The sequence below is a fragment of the Lygodium microphyllum genome, chromosome 10 (assembly GCF_053477565.2).
Source record: "Lygodium microphyllum isolate KBCC chromosome 10, Lygodium_microphyllum_v1.1.10, whole genome shotgun sequence".
Classification (NCBI taxonomy): domain Eukaryota; kingdom Viridiplantae; phylum Streptophyta; class Polypodiopsida; order Schizaeales; family Lygodiaceae; genus Lygodium; species Lygodium microphyllum.
In genome coordinates, this window is record NC_141144.1 from 103,176,380 (window position 1) to 103,193,354 (window position 16,975).

General features: G+C 40.1%; 1 pseudogene; it reads right to left on the reverse strand.

Annotated features, from left to right (window-relative positions):
- Positions 1 to 12,533: 12,533 nt before the first annotated feature.
- Positions 12,534 to 16,769, reverse strand: LOC148030370 (uncharacterized; annotated as a pseudogene).
- Between the last annotated feature and the right edge of the window lie 206 nt (positions 16,770 to 16,975).

Consider the following 16,975-nt stretch of genomic DNA (forward strand, 5'->3'; position numbering starts at 1 on the left):
TCAAAGCTTGAAAAATCTGGCAAAGGAAGGAGTTTTATTGATCCCCATTGGCAACACCGCATAGGAATAACATAAGAATGGTCATAAAAGAATATTCCATTCTCTGCAAGCTCTGTCTTCTTTCTACCTCTATACATTTCTTCTCCAATTGAACCATGTATAACATCAATAACATCAATAATAGATTCCACTGGTTGCCATTCCTCAAGATTAGAGGGATAGACATCTACAAGACAAACAAATATTATAATGGAAAAACCTAAACCATGTTTAAGAAAGGAAAAACTTTAAGAATCAAATTCTTACAATTTGGTCTATGCATTGGAAGCTTTGAAGATCCAGGTTTCAAACACAGCTCTCTATGCATGAACACATGTTGCACTAGTACCTCTTTGATACTATTCTTATTTGCTCCAAGCTTAAAATCTCGGATTCTGCCCTTCCAAGCAGAGATAAACGAGCTCTCATGTCTTTGCCTTTTTCCACGTTTTGCTTGTTGCATGGTGATCCAACTACCTTTGCTAATGATAGTAGGAATCCATCTTCCATCAGTTTGGAATGAGTTAAACACTGATATGGATGTGATTTGGGAGCTTGGACGCCTTGTTGAAGGTCGAATTTCTGTATCCATGGTAGAAGACCTTCTATACATGCACAGAGAGAGAGAGAGAGAGAGAGAGAGAGAGAGATAGAGAGAGAGAGAGAGAGAGAGAGAGAGAGAGAGAGAGAGAGAGAGGACTAGGCTATCATAACGGAGGGAAAAACAATAGAGGAATAAAAGAAACGAGGGAAAAAACTGAGCGCCATACTTTTCACCAATTTGAATTTCGATTACATCAGTCATTATCATTAATCTAGAAACATCATTAAATAAAAGTAGCCGAGACTCTATGCCATTAATGCAAAATATGTCATAATCACGAATATAAGAGACTAAAAATACATAATAAAAATACAAATTCGTAATATTATCATATTTATATATTTTTGTAAAATGATTTTTTATTTTTTTTAAATTAGAAGTTCCGTTACGGAGGCTTTGCTCTTATTGGTCTAGAGCACTCTCTCTCCACATCCTAAAAGGCATTTTCGAGACCTCAAAACTCCCCTAATGGGTTTATGTTCCATTCTTTCATTGGCTCTAGCATCATCCCACTTGGCTAGGTAATTAGTGCCAATGATAATATACCTAGCCTATGAATACTAGGCTCTAGGACTCATAGGCTCAATGGAATCTATTCATCACTTTTCAAAATATTGTCATTCAATTAACTCCTGCATGTGCTTTAGCTAAAAACTTTATGCATTTTACGCTCAAAAACACATTGTCTCAACAATCCATCCTGGCCTAGACGATAAGACCACCCAATAATAAGCTAATAGGATTGCGCTTTGATTATGAGACAATGAAGTTGAGCCTTTTCAACAATTGAGAAAGTCAATAACCCTTTTTCTAATACCTCAACAACATCCTCAATCAGGAGTAAGGTCCACTTTAAAGAGATTCTTCTCTAGAGTCTAAATAAGTGTAAATCTAGGAGATAATTTGTGATTCCTCTCCCTATAGGGTCTTTTTTAGGAAATTGATCCAAATGATTGACGATGTAGTGTTGTTGTCCTTTCCTTACAACCATTGAGAACTCAAATTCAAGTGGGAGTAGTAACCACCTAGCTGTGTGCCATGTAGCACATGGCTTATTTACAAGGTATAGTAAAGCATGGTGATCCATGTAAAAATTAAATGGCATTGCTAATAAATAATAGCCAAATTCCTTTATAGAAAACACCATTGCCATTCCTGCCCTCTTAGTGGTAGAGGAGTTTCTCTCAATATCAAGAAGTTGATGGCCAACAAAGCTCATTAGTTGATAATCTAGATTGTATTCTCTAGGTTAGCATAGAACTATCCTACCAAAGCCTATTCTATGTCTCGCAAGCATGCTGGCATTCATCTATCCATTAAAAAACAATCAATAGTTTGTGCAAGGGTCAAGTGATTAGTATGCAACTTAGCACAAACCTTCAATAATATCCAGTATGGCTAAGAAAGCATTGAACTTAGAGTCCATTGGAGGTCATAGATTGATAATAATCCTAACCTTTGAAAGTTAGGTGTAATGTGATTCTTAGGAACAATGTGCCCTTGGATATAACCATGTTTAGCCTAGAATTGGCACTTCAAGGGGTTCATGGAGAGACCATATTTGCTACAATGTTCAAAGACAGCTTGAAGTTGTTCTAGGTGTTCTATCCAATTTATATGTATGCAAAGATTGTGTTCAAACACCTCCAACCATTTTTAAAGCATGTCCTTGAAGATGTTGCACATGTGCCACTAGAATGTGACAAGAGCATTGGTACCTTCATTATGTATGCAAACATTTCCCATTTAGTTGCAAAGATTATATTGTGCCTATCATTTAGATGACCCTGCACTTAGTTATAGCCTCAAAATCTATTAAGAAAACTATAGACTCCTTTTTTGGTGACCCTTTCTAGCAATGGGCTACATTGATTCTTCTATCCACTTCTTTAATGATTTCTAGAGTATAGGGCTTTGCTTTAGCAGTTGTCATGGTAGTAGCAAGATTGGTATGGAGGTTAACATAGCCATCAAACTTGCACTTGGTTTTTTGTGATATCCCTCAATGTTTTGCCTCTAGTGGTTATGATTTGATTGATGTTTAGCTATAACACTACTTGGCTCTCAATGAGATGCTCTTAGCATTCAGTTTCCTTCTAACCAAATGTAAGTAAGAGAACCAAGGGGACTTATAGTTGATAACTCATGCAACTCCTCTTCTACTATTGGTTTAATGTCCTAGAGGTGCAGTTGCGCCTCCTTCATCTAGTTTCTCACCTTGTCTATTATGTCTAGATATTGCTTGGAATCAGGGTATTCTCCAACTTTTGGGATTCCTTTCTCCTTTATTTTTTGATCATACATTTCTACTTTCACATTGCAAACTTTCTTACCTTTTGTCATCGTTATGGCATTGTCGATTTTGAGCATAATTTTTGCATACATATTTTCTTTCTCTTCTTCTAATTCTTTTGCCTATGGATAAGGCATTCAAGTTATTAGGCCCAAATACTGAAATGCCAATGTGTTTTCTTGGGCTTTCATCAGAATATTCAAGAGAATCAGTGTGGCATCATCATCTTATGTTCCCACACTAAAGAATCCAAGTGACATTGATGGTATAATTTATAAGTTAGTGGATGGCTTCCATCTAGGAAAATCAGCAAGCAATCAACATATTTGTGGGTAGCAACACATTCTAGAAATCTCAAGTCAGCTTTGTCTTTATTCACTTTGTCCTTTTTCATGCATCTTGATGAAATGTGTCATGGGTGGCCACCACAAGTCTAACAACTGAGAGGTTCCTATGGTTGGTTCCCTTGCATGCCTTGACCTAGTACCCTACCCAATGCCATGAGTAGAATTGATCTAAAATCCATCAACGTTGAATATTTCTCCTCTTCATAAGTAATGTAAGGATTCATACATGGTTTTATTCTAGTGGCTCTTTCACAAAATGCACAAGATGTAACATGCTCACCTAACGACCATCCAAGCACGTCTTTAGCGGTCCATCGAGAAATGAATCTAAGCGTCACTGCCCGACACTCCCATGGAATGTTCTAGGGTTTGTAGCTTGGGGTTTCATGAGTCCAAACATTCGAGGCCGAACCCACTAGGATTGACCTGAAACCTAGGTTCCTAGTGGCCAAGGTCTCCTAACAGTATTCTAGCATCGGATCTTGGACATCCTACTTTACGCAAAGATATCCAAGCTGAAGCAACCTCTCTAACCATAGGGCATAGTCCCATTCTGGTCCCCTAAAATAGCATGAATCAAGTTCTAACCTAACAATACCTAAAGGTCGTACGATTGTATAACCTTGTGAGAAGCCTCCCAGTTCTCTAGGACCACCCTGCCATAGGATGGCAAGACCCGTCGCAGTTCCACCCACACGCTTCCCCCAATAGGCGTTCTTTAGTTATCTAATTAGGTCCTATCACATTTATGTGTGACATTTAAAATCAGCTTCCTTAATTAATCCTTTTAGGGAACAGGGTTCATTCATGTAACTTATGGCATTGACACGAAAACACTTCAAACAGGTTCCTTGAAGGTATGCTTTATATTAGCATTTTAACTGAGATACAAGTCTTGTCCAAAAAGGATGATTCCCATAGTCCGTGATGATGCATCTTATTTCCTCCAAGTTTTTGCCCTTGCACTAGTAACATGGCCTTGAGAAATCCATATCCAGTCACGTAGATCATTTGAGTAGGAGTTGGAGGCAAGAAACTTACACCTAGAGCCCCCTTGGCATCCAAGCGTCCTCCTACGTACAAACTAATCCACAGAGAGAGCTCTTATGGCGGGTTCATCCACGTTCCCATCACAGTTATTTGGAACTCCATTGGATAGGGTTGGCGGCTAGCTGGGGGTAGCTTGGCGTGCCCTCCATGAATTCAACTTGATTCATTATTCAAATTCATTTTGTGAGCTTGGGTCATACATTCCTTTCATAGACAGTGATTCTATATTTATAGGCACAACAATTAATGAAGGCGAGTGCTCAGGGCATATGCTAAGGTGGAGTTCCCATCTTTAAACGCTTAGCGAAGCCCTTGTTGGGTCTTTCTTGCCTTGGCAGGAATTTCCATTATCTTCTCAAAGATAGAGAATATCCTCTTTTCGACCTTACTCCTATGTAATAGGAGCGAGCAATTACACTATTGGATTTATATTCGATAGTTTTCATACGGTAGCTTCCCTAAGTTGCTAACCTTTGATTCTTATCTTAAGGTCCAGGTCTTACATGATTCAAAATAGAATTTCAATTGGTCAGTTGGTAACCATTTTTCCACCTTAGAATTTTACCGGGGTTCTAAGTTTACCCTAGGATTTCCTTCCCTCAAGATAGTAGGAACTTGTGTTCACTCCTCTCACAAGTCAAGCGTAAACTAAGTCTATTTACCATCCTGAAATAGTTGCGAGAATCGAATGTAACTTGGTGAATAGTCATTCTTCTTGTGGATAGGACATTTGAGCTTTCTTGTGTTAGCTTCGAGATGCATCATATTTTGAAAATGATATACCCAAGAGTGTTTTGGATCCATCGCGATTGGCTATTGGGGTAGAGACCAAAGAGCATGTTGACTCTAAGTCAAAATATGGTCGTAAGGGTAACTTGACCTATTTGCGATTAGAATCCTAGTTGAGTCGAATTAAATCTTAGCCTCACTTATCATGTAGGATTTCATTTACCAAACTTTCCCTTTCAATTAAGCTCAACATTTCACATGCACATCTTAAATCTACATTTTTAGATGCATCCTTATTATGTGATGCAACGGAGGCTATCCATGATACCATGCAAATCTAGATGCAAGTCTTTCCTGAGTTGATGATACGATGCGGATCCCCATGATTCATGAAAATTCCTTCTAGTGCATTTATGCAATTCATCAGGCATGACCTAAGTATTTGAGTGCGAGTGTGCATGACTTCATTGTAAATGTGAGTTAATTTGCTCCAATGGTCTACAGGATGCCATTGTCCTATACAGAATATTTATGTATACCGGCAATCTATGATGTATTTGCAAAAGTTCAAACCTAATACTTGGCTTAAATACTGCAATAACCCATATATGCTTAATCTATTCGCCGTAATTCATAGTTGTTAAGCCTTTTCTCGAGTTATGCAAGTTACACGATGCAAACTGTGACTTCTTCCTAATGATGTCCATGCTTAAATGTTTTGTCTAAAGTACTAGACACAGTAGTGGTACCTAGTTTTGGAGTGTTGAATTAGCATTTAGGCCCGATAACCCGTTCATGTTGATGGTGGCATCTTTGCCGATCCTCCTTCCATAGTCGCGGCTTTTCCAGTTACTTGGGAGAGTTTATGCTTTGGGGCCATTTTGGAGCTTGGGATGTGTCCTTCACTCCTCTTGCAGGACTCCTTGGTGTCGAAGTTCCCTACACCTTGACTTGACTTTTGCGATATCCATGTCAACTAAAGGAAATCGATGGAGAGATCTCAGGAAGTGTCGATGGGGAGAGAGGGTGCTCGAGGCTTTGTCCAGGTAAGGAATTTTCCTTGGGTCTCTTCTCTCTCTCTCTCTTCCTCTCCTACTCTAGTTTCCCCTTCCCTCTCCTCTCTCTCTCTCTCTCTCTCTCTCTCTCTCTCTCTCTCTCTCTCTCTCTCTCTCTCTCTCTCTCTCTCTCCTTCACTACCTCTCCCTCTCCTTCTCTCCTTCACAAGTTGGCAGCAGGGGGGGGGGGGGGGGAGAAGAATAGTGTGTCTATGGTAAGGAAGGGGGAGATTTACAAGGGAAGAAGGGTAATAGTTAGGGAAAAAGAAAGAGAAAAAAATTATCATCCCTCTTAAGGGGAGGGTTTTATAGGGGAAGGAAAGAAGGGTGTTATGGGGGGGGGGGGGGGGGGGCATTGACATGGGGCCCCCTCCCTCTACCTTCACCCTGGTGGTTAGATTGGCCCTCCTTCCATGCAAACTATGACTCTTGGAAGGAGAAGGAGAGATAGTGGGGGTTGGAGGTGGCACATGTGTGCCCCTCCCCCATCAAAATATCTATCACCCTCGTGATTTTCAACAGTTCTTTTGCTTGCCATGTCAACTCCTTTTCACCATCATAATTCCCTACCTCACCTTCGTCAACTGAGGGCTCAACTCCCCCCTCCCTCTGCCAAACGACGGTGTTGACAGGGGAGGGGGAAATGCAATTAAAATAAATTTTGTTTTTAATTATATTTTTTAAAAGGAGGAGACCTTATAGCAAAATATTACATCCTTCCCTCCTTAAGGAATCGAGATGTCCTCATCTCGAAAGGAATTGGGGGCATTGTTGGTTGAGAGTACTCTTGTCAATCCATGTGGCCTCCTCTTCTAGATAGCCCTTCCACTGGATGAGATACTCTTTGAGGATTCTACTCCTCAATCTCTTTTCTAGAGTGTCTAGGATTCTATCTGGCCAGAGCTCAAGGACTCCTTGGCTTGGCATTACAACTTGTTGATCATTGAGCATATGGCTAGGATTGGGTACATATTTCTTTAGTAGACTAACATGAAATACATTGTGAACCTTTATGTTCTCAAGGATTTGGAGTTTGTAGGCATTGGGTTGCCCTAGGTACTTGAGGATCCTGTAGGGTCCACAATACCTTGGACTTAGTTTCTTAAATTCTCCCAATGATAAGGAACTCTTCTTGGGTCATACATGAATAAAAACCATCTCTCCTTCTTTGAAGATTCGATCTTGTCTATTTAGATCCGCATAGGCTTTCTACCTATCCTTGGTGGCTCTAATGTCTTGTCTGATGGCCTTGACCTGCTCATCCATCTCCTCAAGCATTTTCTTGGAAGCTTCTACCCTCAAGGTAGGATCTGAAAAGCTCAATGGAGTATGGCAATCATGCCCATACAATGCTTGAAAAGGTGTCATTTGAATTCTTTGTTGGTAGGAAGCATTATAGGTGAACTTTGCCAATGGTAGATATGGATCCATGTCCTGGGTTTGCGATAGTAATATGCCCTAAGAATATCTTCAATGACTTGGTTGACTCTCTTCGTTTGGCCATCAGTTTGAGGCTGATAGGCTGTACTAAAATAGAGTTGAGTCCCAATGGCCTCGAATATTTCTCTCCAGAAATGAGATGTGAAGAGGGAATCGCGGTCACTGACGATCCTTCTAGGTAGCACATGGAGTCTGAATATCTCCTTGATGAACAATCTGGCAATATCTGAAGCTTTATAGTTTGTCTTGATTGGAATGAGGTATGAAACCTTAATGAGCATGTCTACTATAACCATAATTTAATTGTATCCTCCTTGAACTGAAGGTAACCCAACAACAAATTCCATGCAGATAAATTCCCACTTCATTTGGGGGATCTTGACATGTTCTGCCTTAATGCACTAACAATACAAACATTCCATGATATATTTGAGCACGTCTCCCTTAAGCCTTTCCCAACGGTAGCTCTTCATGACCATGTTGAGGGTCTTGACATATCCAGGGTGGCCTGAAAAGGGGGAGTCATGTGCTTCCCAAAGTATTCTCTGTTTGAGTTTCTTGCTTAAGGGTATGCATAATCTTGTCGTGAAATAGACAAGTCCCTCATTGACTGAAAATTCTTGATACTTGACCTTAAGTTTAGGGTCTTGGTCCTTTTCCAAAATCTCCTTCATCATCTTCATATATTCTAGGTCATGGCTAGCTTCCTCCTTTGCTAATTCAAGGATAGGGTTGTTAGGCATTGACACCATGGTTGCCAATGATTCTGCCATCAAGGGTTCCTCCATAATTAGAGAGTTGAGGAACACTTTGCAACTTAAGGCATTGGCAACTACATTCTCTTTGCCAAGCCGATACCTGATCTCAAAGTCATATTCTTGCAGAACCTCAATCCAATGACGCTGCCTCATATTGAGGCCAGTCTGCGTGAAGATCCATTTAAGGCTCTTATGGTCTGTGACCAAAGAGAATTTGTTACCAAGCAAATAGTGTCACCAAAGTTTGAGAGCATGAATAACTGCTAATAGCTCCAGGTCATGGGTAGCATAATTCCTTTCATGGGTTTTTAGATTTCTTAAGGAAAAGCCTATAGGATGGTCTTCTTGCATTAGTACACAGCCTAGTGCAAGTGAACTAGCATTCATGACAACTTTAAATTCCTTGCTCAAGTCAGGGAGTTTCAAAATCGGTGCTGTCAGTAAGCTATGCTTGAGTTGATCAAAACTTGATTGTTTAGTGGGCGTCCACACTATGACAACCTGCTTTTTCAACAAATTTGTGAGGGGTGTTGCGATTAAGGCATAGTCCTTAATGAATATTCTATACCAGCCTGTTAATCCAAGAAAGCTATGCACTTCTTTAACAGTAGTTAGTGGAGGCTACTCTTGGACATCCTTAATCTTTGTAGGGGGTCTACAGAGATTCCTTCATTTGACATAATAAATCCAAGATATTCGATCTACCTCTTGAGGAAGGCACACTTTTTCTTCTTAGCATAGAGCTTATGAGTCCTTATGGTCTCAAGGATGATGCAAACTTGGGATTTGTGATCCTCCTCTTCCTTGGAATAAACTAAGGTATCATCACAGAAGAAAAGCACAAAATCATCAAGGTTTAGTCTAAAAATGTATTGCATTAGCCTATTAAAGGTGGCAAGGGCATTAGTCAATCCAAAAGACATTATTGTGAATTCAAAATGACCATATATTGTGTTGAATGCTGTCTTAGGAATATCCTCTTCTTTGATGTGGATCTAGTAGTATCTTGACCTCAAATTGATATTGGAGAAGATTTTTTCTCCCTACAATCGATCAAGTAACTCGTCTATCCTTGGAATAGGATATTTATTTTTTATGGTTACTTGGTTCAACCCTCTATAGTTGATGCAAAGGCACAAAGTGTACCATCCTTCTTCTTTTGAAACAAGACTGGAGGTCCCCAAGGAGAACTGCTGGGGTGTATGTATCCTTGGTCCAGTAGCTGTTTGAGTTGTTCCTTTAACTCAATAGCTTCAGGAATGGACATCTTGTATGGCCTTTTTTGACTGGTGCAGCTCTTGGTATTAGCTTAATATCATGATCCACTTCCCTTAGTGGTGGTAATTTAGTCAATTCTTTTGAGAACATATCCTCATACTCTTTTAGCCATGATGGTTCTTCAATGGAGTCCTCTACTTGTTCCGGCTTGTTCAGCTTGATCAAATAGATGGGTAATCCTTTTCTAATCCCTTGAGCTATTCGCATTGCCTTAGCTAGATGGATCTTTGGTTTACCTGCTTCTCCTTGTGTAGTGACTAACTCACCTTTAGAATTCCGGAAGGAGACTTGTCCTTTCCACAATGGATGTGAGTGTCGTTGGGGATTAGCCAATCCATCCCGAGTAGGCACTCATGGACTCCTAGATTCATTACCCTAAACTTAACAGATGTGGGCTCGTTTCCGAGTAGGAATTCCACCTTAGCAATTTGTTTAATGCAAGCGATTTCTCACCCATTTGCTAGTTCGACAAGCAAAGTAGGTGCATCTACAGTGGCTATCCCTAACCTTCTTGCACAAGCCAGTGAAATGAAAGAATGAGTGTTGCCATAGTCAATCACGGTTTTGAATTTCTTACATTGGTAATCTGATGGTGTTTGGATCATCAAAAATTGGCAATTCGGCCCCTTTTTATGGAGAGCGGCATGAATGGAGGCCCTCTCAATCTCAGCTTCCATGGATAGGTCATCTTCTTCGTTGATTTCCTTAGTGGAGATATTGGAAGTTTTTGCCCTTCCCATTGCTACCCGACGGCGGCCACGAGTAGCTCTAGCTTGTGGCCACTGAATTTTCCTTGGTGACAATCTCCGCCAAGTTTGGAACATTCCATTTTGAAGTGTCCAGGTTCATTACAATGGAAACATCACATGCTTTGATCACTTCTTTGAGTGGGGACAAAGTCACGTATTGCATTTGCCCTCTGCTTCTTCCGTTGGCCCTGAGTTTGTCGTCCTTGTGCCTTTTTAATTGAGCTTTCAACATTCCTGGATTCTGGTCTTTGTGAGACCAAGGTCTATTATTCCTGGGCTTTGGCTGGACTTCTTGGGCAATAGGCCATGCTCTTATCAATGTATCTTGCAAATCCGAAGGACACATTGATTCCAACCGAGTGTTCATTGGTGGGTTCAACCCATCACAAAACTTTGAGACCTTTTGGGAAATATTCATTATCGGGGCGTATTTAAAAAACGAGACAAATCTTGAGTAGTATGCCTCCAAAAACAGGCCCAACTGTTTCAACTTGAAGAACTCATTCATCTTCTGAGTTCTGTATGCAGGTGGCACGTACCTTCCCTACACTGCTTCCTTTAGTTTATCCCAAGTTATTGTGCTTTCAGTTGACTGCTTGGTCTTTACACCATTGCTTTCACCAAAGCCTAGCCTCGCCGGTAAGCTTGAGCTTGGCAATCATAGCCTTGTTTACAAGTGTTGTTCCTACTGCACTGAAGTAATCTTCCATGGATTCAATCAATACTTCGGCATTAGCTTCAAGAATATTCCCTTTTTTGTCAAATTTTGGTGGTTTAATTTGTTTGAGAAGAAACTTTTTCTCTTATGCCTCTGCTGGGCTGAGTGCGAAAACAAGACTCTGGTTCTGCGCTTGGGGTTATATCTGGTTTTCAATTAAAACTTTCACGTCAAGACTACATTTACACATCTCTTCACACTTATCTCAATGCACAGTTTATTTTTCATCAATACTATGCAACAAATCAAATGAACATAAAATTCTTATTTATCCATAAAGAAGCATAAGCCTCAAGTACAATTATTTGAGAATAGATAGAGATTGACTGGGATGATTTTCTTTTCAAAGAACACATCAACACCAGGTTAATAATTCCCTATTGGATTCAGCTACAAGGACATAATAATAATATGGATTGGGAGAATGGATTCTCAGAAAGTGGTAAGTCATGGGAAGTTCAGGAAGTCCCTGTTTTTGATTGTCATGACATTCGTATTGCCCCATTACTTTAATTTTGTCTGCTAGCAGGACTTTTACCACCTTGTCATAGATATAGCGATTTTGTTCTACTTGTCAGCGTCCGATATGTAGGATCGAATTTACATGAGCCTCATGGAAGATGAATAACTTGATAATCTTCAAGTCTTCCAACCATTTTAGTCTCTCTGGATTGTTTGGAAGATAGGCGGTAATTGGCACATACAACTCCAAGTCCAACGCCTTTCCACATATAGCAGTGAAGGGTTGTAGAGTCGATCCATGATCCCCATCATGTCGCATCATCGGCAGTAACTTGAAGAGTTCATAGCCGTCTTTAACATGATGTGAAATACGAGGAACTTGCTCCATGCCTCGTAAGTCTGGAAGTGGCAACAATCCACAAATGAGTAACAAAAAAAAAAAATTCTAGTGAAAAATATCACTTCACTCTTTTTGATTTATTCATATTTGGATTGTTTTATTCATTGGTTGGCTCTGATACCAATTGTAACATGCCCTCCACCTAACAGCTATCTAGGCATGTCTTTAGTGGTCCATTGAGAAACAAATCTAAGCGTTGCTGCTTGGCACTCCCATGGAATGTTCCGGGGTTTGTCGCCTAGGGTTTCCCGAGTCTGCCTCACAATGAAACATTCACGGTCGAACCCACTAGGATCAACCTAAAATTTGGGTTCCTAGTGGCCAAGGTCTTCTAACAATATTCTAGCGTCAGATCCTGGACATCCTACTTTATGTAGAGATACCCAAGCCAAAGCAAACCCATGCCACACTTGGTTCAAAGAGAATGGGAAACTAGAGGGATGCACCGCTCAACATCTCTGCCCATAGGGCATAGTCCCATTCCGGTCCTCTAAAATGGCATGAATCAGGTTCTAACCTAACAATGCCTAAAGGTTGTACAACTATATAACCTTGTGAGAAGCCTCCCAGTTCTCTAGGACCACCCTGCCATAGGACCCGTCGACCACCCGCTAATCATCATAGGGATTGTCCACAACTTGCACTTTGTAGGCATCTAGTTCTAGCTCCTCATCATCAAGACCCAAGCGTGCTCTCTTTGCACCTACTTCTTCTACAAGAGGTCGAACCACAACATCGACTATATCTTCACATATATCAAATGAAAAACATGGACGAGAAGATGCTTGGCATGCACGCATCAGAGGTGCATTGCCACACCCCATCTCCAAAATCAATCCCGATGGTGGACACAAAAGATCTAATACACAGAGCAAGAATACAGGTGATCTCTGAAGACCTCCACGCCAAAGAGTCGAAGAAGATGGTCGTGCCAATCTATTTCTCTCTGGAAGGTAATGGGGCCAGTAGTCACTCGATGGATCAATTTGCAACTTGCGGAATTGAGAGCTGCTCTCTCCAAGAAAGGTGGGTGGATGGCATCCACTACGACGAGCAAATACCAAAATAGAAGATCGGCTCTACATAAAGCATAAAGGTCAGATATGTTCACTACAAGAATTACAAACCAAAAGTTTAAGATCACTTACCAACACCTCAAGATCGCATTGTTCCCCATAGCCATATGGAAGCTTGTCAAGCACAAAAACTCGCCTGACAACTTCGAGACCAAGCACATGTATGTACTTCTCAAGCCAAGATAATGCATCACCTATTTTATCAAAGAAAAACTTTACTTTCTTGTTTAGTTAAGTACTTATGCCAACACACATTGACCAGGACAATATACCTGTCAAAGTAATCCAAGTAACTAACCATCCACTATCTCCCAAAGAGGCAGCAGCAACTGTAATTCCTAGGCGAATGTGTGCCTCCGTGAGCATATTCCAAGCAGGCAAGGTGGTTTCTTTATCAATCAAACATCCAGTAGGAAAGTCAATGAAGACAACATCGCAAGCCCATTTCACATGCTTCCCATTCCGTACATATGTCATATCATGTTTTGCAAGCCTAGAAAAGAACTCATGTATTGTCTTGTAAGCATCATTTTTTCTCCCTGCAATAAAATCTTGCCCCATAGAGATGTAGTCACCCATCATGCACCCATAACTTATCACGTCATCATCTTTATTGGAATGCATATCATTTAGTGGGCAAGGAAGAAATACAAATGGAATGATCTTCTTGATGGCAACCCTTTGCCTTGCAATAAACAAGAATATATGAGTATAAATTGGATGCAACATGTGTTACGATCTCTAATGATATAATCTATTCCACCTCCTTGGACGCTACTCCTTTGCTCCACTTCATGTTGTTTGGGACTATTGTCTTCTCTCTCTTGCATTGCTGCAGCACAAAGCATTTGCAATGATTCGCATTTTAACAAGGGAAAAAAACTTCACAACCATTGCACCCAAAATATAATCTTACCATCACTTTCTTTCTTTGTCTCCTTTTTAGACCGTGTATTGCATCGATCCCCAAGAGGTGTATCAACAGATTTTTTGGAATGCACTTTGTGCAATTCCTTCTCTCTTGCCAAAACATATCCACTTCCAAGATCCACCCACCAAGGGCAATGGTCAATCTCCCAATCAGAGAGATTATGCATGCTCTTGGGATACATGCATACTTCCTCATTATCTCTGTCAATCCATCCTTTGCAATGATCTGGAACCCTAGCTATCTTCTTCTCTCCAATCAAATGAAGTAGATACCTTTTGCATGACATATTAGCACAAGCTATTAAAATAAACAAAGAGCAACTAAAGTTAAGCTCATTATGGCAACAAATCTACTTGTAGACAACTCTATATGCAGACATTATGATTTCATTTCTCTTTCGGCGATGAGGACCTTCCACCTTCTTTGATCCTCGTGCATCTATAGCTTGCTCTCTTGCTCTTACGTGAGCAAACATATATTTTCTAGCCTCTAATTTCACACCCTCCATGTAATCCTGTAATAAGTAATCCTGTGGAAGATCCAATGGTATACCTAAAACACACATTTTTTTCAAGTCTTCCAATGCTTGAATAGCCTCGACCTCAACCTTTTCCAAAAAGCACTCCCGTGTCAACCACCTTAACAAAAAAAATCAAATCTATTAGTATCACAAGATACACATGATACTAGCAATATCAAGACTACAAAATCTTTCAAATTGACACTTACAATCTGTACTCATTATCTGACGATGGCATACCATACATATCTTTTAATCTCTTGTTTGCATCCAAGAGAGAGAGCATCACCAATCTTTTTTCTTCCCTCATATCAGCATTTGCTAGGAATTTCAACTTGGCAATAGTAATCACTGAGTCTGGGCTATCAAACTTCAGTGTAAATATTCTATCCAACCATTGATCCCCTAGCTTGGGATCAAGCACATTAAGAACCTGCAAAGTGGATAAGAAACCTATATTTAGAGATTTTACTGTAATGGAGAGTAAACTAAGAAGCAAAGGGGCCATACCATGCCCATCTTGTCTGCCAATCTTTTATGTATCTTGGCACGTTCCTTTTTCAATGTCTCCTCTCTGTTCTCAATAGAGACTGTGTTTAATACCAAATCCTCAACCTTTTTGAGTTCTGAAGTATACTCAACCTTCACAACAAAAGAGAAGCTTTTAAATTTTACCCTAAAAAGGAAACTTATCTATTATAATCCCTCTTAATAACAACCATGACATGTATTACCTAAAATACCAATCTTGCTAAGTACCCCCTTGTCAGTGGATACCATTGTTGTTTTCCCTTGACACTACTATCTTTTGCTCTCAAGGACTCCAACAATTTTAGTTGATCCTGGGGTAAGGCACTCAAGAATGCATTGATGTCACACTTGAAGATATTGTTGCAGTTCCAAAGTACATCCCGCAAGCTAGGTTTCACGATGGCATACTCGTTCATGCTAATAAAGGAAAATTTGTAAGATTGAGTTCTATAGATAAAAATATAGATGTCAATTCATTGTAATAAATATTGATACACTCACCTATTGACTCTTTGGAGTCCAGCGAGAAGAGCAATCTCTGAAATCCATGTGGGATCAATAACAGAACAAACAACCCTGACATGGCGAGCTCTATTCTCTTTGTACATTTGTGAGATCAACTCCATCCAAGCAGTCAACCGATGATATCCTTCCCATACGTAAAACATTTTACCAGACAAGAACCTGAACTCCGGTTTTGCCAAGACCTCCTTCTCAAATTCTGCATCCACTTCACGCCATAGAGGAGACCAAGTTGACACTATGGCAGGGGTCACTAGTGTTTCTTCTCCTTTATACTTACATACAGACACAACAAATGAGCCCTTCTCTGGTAAATAACCCTCATATTGAAAGGCACTTTTTAAAGAGGACATGTCTGTACAAATCCCTCTAACAACAGCATGTGCAATCATACGACACAAGGGGATACGAGGGCAAACTTCTTGAGATAGAAGTCTACATTGACTTATTACATCTCCACATCCTACCATTTGCATATCAATATCGGAAACCTGGCTTGTTGCTTCCTTGTCTTCCTCCTGTACCAGCTGAGACCCTTGCCCCACCACTGTGTCATCTCCTTCTTCACTTTCTTCTTGCAGTTGAGGATCTGAAGTCCCCACTACAACACTCGAAGTCTTTTCACTTTCTATAGTTGGTGTACCCTCCTCTAGAACTGTAGAGAGGGATGATCCGCAAGTTCTTTTTTGTGGAGTGGCTAAATTATCTTTGGATGATCTTGCACGACCTTTGCCTCTGGCCTTTCATGGAGACATGACTGAAATACCACATAAAAGAATCAGTACATGTGTAGCGCTTGAATATATATCTATTTGTATTACTTGAATATGCACAAAGAGTACTTGAGATTGGCCTTTCAAAATACCAGCAATATCTCTGCTGAGATGCTCAACACAAGTAGATACGTGTGAGAGACTGGATCGTTTGACCTGCAACATTCGAGAAACAAAAGTCTCATCTCACTCTGGCTAAAAAATGCAAGCATTTTAAAACGTTGTTACATAATGCAAACAAAGTATAAAACATTGTTACAAAATACAAAGCACTGAGCTTGTAGAGAGTAATCCATTATTAAACAGCCAAACATTGCAAGTATAATGGCAGATAATGTCTTAAACCAAGCAAATAATGTTTCAAACTCTATTCTTGGAGTACTTGGCAACTGTCCTGTAGCTGAAATGTAACATTTTAGTTTGAAGAGCAAGTCTAATTACTATACTGGCCTTCAAACGTTGTCTGCCCAATCATAGACAAAAGCCTCATCCATTTTTTATTGTGTTTTAAAATGCACCCTAATCTAGGTGCAGTCCATGTAACATCCATGCAACTTCACTTGCTTGCATCATGACTTTTGCTTGCATCATCTGGGCTATATCATTACTTACAATGGCATACAATGGGATCATCCAATTTCATTGTGTTTGCTCTGCATACAATGGCATCATCCAACACTTTGTGCTCCACATAAAATGG